The sequence below is a fragment of the Silene latifolia genome, chromosome 6 (assembly GCF_048544455.1).
Source record: "Silene latifolia isolate original U9 population chromosome 6, ASM4854445v1, whole genome shotgun sequence".
Classification (NCBI taxonomy): Eukaryota; Viridiplantae; Streptophyta; class Magnoliopsida; order Caryophyllales; family Caryophyllaceae; genus Silene; species Silene latifolia.
Window position 1 is genome coordinate 31,744,452 of NC_133531.1, and position 7,025 is coordinate 31,751,476.

The following is a 7,025-nucleotide window of genomic DNA, read 5'->3' on the forward strand; positions in this document are numbered from 1 at the left end:
CGCATTATTTTCGGAGGACACATATTCCAACAATCTCCCACTTGTCCTCGACAAGTGTGCGTCACCAATTCTCTTGTCCCATTACTATCTCCCACTGAATGCAAGGTGTCTTTCAGGTCGTACTTGCAAGTGATCATATCGAGAGTGGTTTCCTCGATCTGGAGAATAACTGATTGACCGGATATATCTACCATTGATACCTTCCGAGCATGGCCACTGATGCGTGTCTTTTATATGATATTTTACACCCTATTTTACACGAATTTCAGAGCTCTATTATGTAGTTTAAAGCTACTATTTGTTCCATTTCGTCTACTTTCGTATTTTTATGTAATATTGCAGATTTATGCGGAAATGAGTAGATATTGAGCTAAATCCGTCCCCGAGTACCTTGCATTGCATTCGACGTGAAGTATTTACTCAAGGAACGAGCTTGGTGCACATTTCGAGGACTGAAAGATAATTTTAAGAAGAATTAGAAGCGGATTATCAGCTAAAGCATTCGATCGACTGGCCTTCATGGTCGATCGACCAACGCACGACTTCCAGGGGCTACTGTACACTGCAGTCCAGTCGATCGACCGGTCACAGTGATCGATCGACCACACCGCTAATCTGCGTGAATTAAGAGATCGGGAATTAAGAATCCCGTTGTGTATTAAGTTTAGGAAAGAGTGTTACGTTATATTCCTATATAACGTAACCTGACATTATTTAGTTTTGGGGGATGAAGTCTTTTATCATCAAATCTATTAGGGTTCTATATTGAGTTTAGTTTTTAGGGCATAATTGTTCGAATACAATTTACCTTCGTTCTTGCTTTTCGGATTCTTCCTTTCTCTGCAATTCCATACGGTATTTCTCTGTTCCAATTTCAGTTTACTGCTTTATTTCGTTCATAGTTTAGAATTGCTAGAGTAGTTTCCCAAAAGCCAATTTACCGTCTTATATTAATTGCTTGTTTCGTTAGTTTAATCATGCATTCAATATCTTTATTCGTTAATTTCATTATTGTTTTCATAATAGTCATGAGTAGCTAAACTTGTCGTGCTAGGATGTAGGGAATCTGTAGAAGTAGGCGGCATTAGAATAGTATGACCTAAATCGCGCCACGGTCGATCGACTGCACACCTTGGTCGATCGACTGGCCTTGTGAGGTTTTGCTTCGTTTTAATTAATTTAATTGCCATATTTGACGAACCGAGTGCACGCGACTAGTTGAATGCCTAGGATTTGACCGACCCAATAAAGATCGAACGATAAGGAGGGGAGATAACCTATCTAATTAAGACGACTAAATTAATAAGATCGAGAGATGAGTTAATTTAGCCTTTTTAGTCACTTTTCAGGACGAAAGTTAGTATTAGTGATATTAGGGACCTGTAGCGAGATCGAAAGATGCTACCTGTAAGAATGCACCGAGAGGACTTCTTATCTTCCCGTCTCACGTGTTTGTTTTAGACCTACCTAGTTTACTGCCGCCGAAACTATAGTGAACCGACCATCTTAGCACCCTTTTAATATTTGTTTTCATCCGTTTATTTAGTTTACTTTTCTTTTATTGTCTTTAGCTATAGACCAAATCAAATCAAACCCCCACACTTGTTACTTTAAAGACTAAAATCAGACAACTATTGATTGCATCGCCTCCCTGTGGTTCGACCCTGTTACCACTAGCTTATGTTAGTTTTAATAGGTATTATAAATATTATCTTTGGTGCACACAACGACAGGCATCAAATTTTGGCGCCGTTGCAGGGGAGGCAATTGTTTAAAATTTTTAGTTGTTTTTATTTTTAGTCTTTCTATTAGTTTAAGGGACATCTGTTCCTTAAACTATTCTCATATTCTACTTGTAGTTTCTTCTTATGCGCAGGTCACATGGTGGTGAATTACTACCGTTCAATCCTGAGATTGAGAAGACTTTGCGTGAGTTGAGACGATCATCTAGAGTATTGCCGACAGAGGAAGAGCTGAGTACTCTGTCTAGTTACTACGAGAACGCTTTATTTGAGGAGGATCCACCTTCATCTCCTGTTTCTACTTCATTAACTGAGACCGTCACATCTCCAGACATGGCTGAAGAAGCAAGTATAGCCGATCACTGAGCCGACAGTGAGAATCTCTATAAAGGGATTCGCATTACCGAGACAGACAGAAAATTCGAGCCGAAACCGTCCTATATCAACTTGGTTGAGAGAAACCAATTTGGGGGAGGCGCAAATGAAGATGCGGCTAAGCATATGGAGACTTTAATTGATTATTGCTGTTCCATACCCCCACCAACCGGTGTGACCCACGACCAGGTGAAGGAGACCATGTTCATATTCTCTCTTCGTGATGCTGCAAGGGAGTGGTACCGAGACCTGGATCGAGCTGCTAACGGGATCACTGATTGGAAGTCGCTGGCCCTGACATTCTACAAGAAATACTTCTCTGCCTCGAAGACAAATGCCATTAGAGCTCAGATCACGAGCTTTAAACAGGGTCCGTATGAGTTTTTCATGAGGCATGGGTCCGTTTCAAGAAGCTGGTGCGAACTATTCCGCACCATGGGTTTGAGAAGTGGAGCCTATGCAATCAGTTTTATAATGGGCTTTATGACGATCAGAGGGCTATCCTGGATACGGCAGCTAATGGTAGATTCCAGGAGAATGTGGGAGAGACTAAGGGGTGGAAAATTATTGATGATTTAGCCACCCATAATGCTGAGTATGGAAATTCCAGGGGAAATCAAAGGAGGAGTGCTGAATCCCCTTTTGTAGCTGCATTAGAGGCTCTCACGGCGAGATTTGATAAGTACGAGTTGGGAGGAGCTTCAAAAGGAGGGATCTATCATGTGAATGCTGTTTCAGACGGTCCTTTCGTCTGCAAGAGATGTGGAGGATAAGGACATGTTTCAGACAACTGTCCTAATCCCTATGAGTCTTATGCTGCCTTTCAACATTATAGGCAGACAAACACTTATTTTGAGTCGAATGTCTATCCAAATTTGAGGTGGAGTAGCCAAAATGTCCTAAATCCGACTCCACCTCCACAAAGAAGCAACGAATGAATTATGTGCCCCCTCATAAGCGAACGCGTATATCAAAAGCCTCTCAGTATGTTCCTCGGCGAGCGGACCCAAGGCTCCGAATTTGCCGAGTTGAAAAATTTGTTGCTGAAAGAGTCTCAAGCTAGAGAGGCCGGGATGAAGATGTTAGAGAGCCAAATTGCTCAATTGGCTAGCAAGAGTGCAACTCGAGCTCCGGGACATTTACCGTCGCAGACGGACCAAAAGGAGACCCTTAATGCTATTACTTTGAGGAGTGGGTCCACCCTTGAAGGGCCCGCTATGGTCGAGGAAGCTACTGGAAAAGATGGGGCGGAACCAAGCAAGAAGAAGTCAGTGGCGAATAATAGCAAGAAAAAGACGACCAGCAGGTATGTCAGTCGATCGACTGACAAACACAGTCGATCGACCAGTCCGCGAAAAATTACAGCTTCTGGTCCTGTAGAAGTCAGTCGATCGACTGACCAAGATGGTCGATCGAATGACGACGCTGCTGATGGTGAGTCTTTTCGTCCTCCAATGCCAAATAATTTGAGGGACCACTTGTTTCGGGGTACTACTACTCCGAAAATATTGAGGCAAGACCCAAATGCTGATGGGTCGGTTCCGGTTCCGAAGTATGACCCGATGACGATTAATGGTTCATTTTTGAGACGGTCTGAAGAGGGGTCAAGCTACAACAAAGAGAAGGTAGTGGATTTTCAGCCTAAATCCACCGATGCCGGCATGAGAGACTTAGAGGAGAGGGCTAAGTTACTTCTTTCAGCCCCTTATCTGGAGAGATTGGTGCCGACAAAGGAACAGGTATCGTTTAATAAATTTGAAAATGTTATTCGTAGCTTAAACGTACAAGTTCCTTTTCTTGAGTTAGTTAATCAAGTGCCTGCTTACATGAAATTTATGAAGCAACTTTTGTCTAAGAAGAAGTCACTTGAAACTGTGCATTCTGTCGCACTAACTGAGGAGTCATGCTCTTATTTGACCCATACTGCACCTCATAAGCTAGAAGACCCAGGTAGCTTTTCAGTCCCATGTAATATTGGCACCTTTTCTATTGAGAAGGCCTTGTGTGACCTAGGAGCCAGTATTAGTGTCATGCCCTTGAGTCTTGCTAGGAAGTTGAAATTGACTAGGTTTGCAGTCACCAACATGACAGTACAGATGGCTGATCGATCTGCGGTCTAGCCTATAGGAGTCTTAGAAGACATTCCTGTGCAAATAGGAAAGTTCTTTTTCCCTGTTGACTTCGTTGTACTAGATATGCCCGAGGATGCCCACATTGCTATCATATTGGGTAGGCCATTTCTGCACACTGCTGGTGCAGTTATAGATGTTGGTTCAGGGACTCTGACCTTCAAAGTGGGGAAACACTCCATTGTCTTTGCCCAGACGGCTAAGAAGAAAGACCTCATGTGGCCAGTAACTTGTAATACGGTTTCTGAGAAGAAATCTTATTTTGTACTTCCTGATAGACCTGTCTCTATGCCTATTCCTGCCATAACACCTCCGCCCCAGATTGGGAGCAAATTGGAGGAAGATTCTTCTATTTTGAATGTTGCAGGAGCTGGTTTGGGGAAGGAAGTGCCGTGTGTTGCTCCAGCTGTGAAGGAGCCAATCGTTCAAAGAGGCGGTCTAGAATGTCTTAACTACGGCACAGATGAGGAGCCCGATGAGGAGCCAGTCAAAGTGACGGAGTCCGATTTGGATTCTGATGAGCCGGACGAGGTCATTGATTGGGGAGATGCTGAAGGTGTTGATCCGTTGAGTTCCGTGGATGTTGGAGTTGAGAAGAGTGCAGCTGAGAAGATGAGCACTGTAGAGGCTACTTCTTGCAGCCAGAAGCCGAGCAAGTGGGCCATTCCGTGGCCATTCTTGATCAACTATTAGTTGATCAAGACTTTACAAAAAACCATTCATTTTATTGCTTTTGGACCATTTTAGTGCTTTTGTGTGCGCGAGACTTCGCATTTTAATTAGTTTGTTTAATATTTTATACGCTTTAGACTATTGCTTTGGGTTTTGCGCAATTTTGGGCGCGTTATTGTGTGTATTTGCTGGTTTATAGACCTTGATAGCTTAATTTATTGAGCTAATTCGAAGAAATCAGAACTTATAGCAGGTATTGCAGTCGATCGACTGGCCTGTGTGGTCGATCGACTGAGCTGCGACTTCCAGGAGCTTCTGTTCCTGTTCATCCTGGTCGATCGACTGGGTGATGTGGTCGATCGACCGCCCAGCGCTATTGTATCTGTTTTCGATCATTCCCTTGCTGTGTTTGATCGATTTGCGGAGTTGAGGGAGTCTTTTCTCCACTTTATTCTCCGACTCATTTCTGTTTTCTTCCGTTTCTTTATTTTATACATCATTTTGCGTTTCAATAATTGTATTCTCGGATTTACGCATGGTACTTTTGCTTCTTTTCAGGTACTTATTGGTAGCACTGCTAGCTACTGAAACCTCCTAGCTCACGCTGGTTTGGGGAGGTTTCCTTTTACTGCGCTTAAAGTCTTGTGAGTTTCCGAGTCCTTACTTCATGTCTTGTTTAGTTAATTTATCGCAAATTCCCGTTTTCCTTTTATTTCATTACATGATTTTGCACAATGGGGACATTGTGCGATTTGGTTTGGGGAAGGGTTTTGCGTTGCATTTCATTTGCTAGCATTCACGTTTACATTTTGTCTTGCATTGTTGTTTATTTTCTCTTATATATACAGAAAATTAAAAAAAAAAAAATTGAAAAATTTCAAAATTTCAAAAATTGCACGTTTATTTTAGCATATAGGTCGAGTCGGAACGGTAGTATTTCCATGATGACATTGCGTTTTGCATCTGTTTATGCCTAAGCCTTGCTAAATTGACATGTTATTAGTAGAATCAAATATGCATAGTCTACGAGTTTTCGTTAATTTATTCGCTGAATCTTGAGACTTGACTTAGATTTTTGGCAAACTACATCATTTTCTGAGGTTTAGAGCTTATAACTGGCGTCATCCATGACCAGTTTATCTAGGATTGTGAGTAGTTACTCCTTATAAGACATGTTACATCAATTTGCATAAATATGAACTTAATCTGCTTAATACATGTATGCATTCGGTTCGTGGTTAGTTGACACATGTGGAAGAGGTCACCCCTTTATTCATTTTACCCATAAGCTCCACACTGCCAAAAATAGCCTTTTTGTCTCGTTAACTACATCCTGCATTTAGCCTGTCCTTGTCAAGCTAGTAGTTTATGTTCTTAGGATTGTTACTTCATTTTTGGTTGCATTTGCTCTTTTGAGATGATGTTGGGAAAATGAAAAAGGAAGGAAAGAAAGAAAAAAAATAGAATTGAAAAAAAAGAGAAGAAAAATGATTCGAAAAAAGAGAAAAGAGAAAATGAGTGCTGTACTGTAGAGGGCGGTCGATCGACTGGACTCATTGGTCAATCGACTGAAGCCCGAGAAGAGAAAGAAATCAAATCGCATAATTCAAAGTCTTTATTAAATGGCGATTTTTACTCCCATGTTGCATTCATATCTTATGGGGAGTTGATTAAATACGGAGATTGTAAGATTTGTGCTTGCTATTGGCACCGTTTTGATTGAAATTTTGAGCAAGAAGTTGGATGTTGTCATAATTTGGTTCCCTTAGTTACTAGCTTGGCTTTTAACTCTGTTTTTATCCAAATTCATCTTAGCCTCTTCTTACCCATTACCTCACATATCCATATTTACCTCGGCATGTGTCATGGTCATTTGATTGGTTGGAATGCATATGTACGGTTGTAGAGATTATTTTCATATTAGATTGCAGGCATGTTCTTATAGGTCGTAGTTAGGTGAGTGTCACTACAAAATGAATTCTTTCTATCTTTACATTATTCACCTGTGCTTATGTGTGATATGAGCGACCCGTGAGAGTCCGAATTGATAAGTCTCTACAGTTGACGGTTCAGCAGTTTTTAACAACTACATAACTCGTTTGCATGA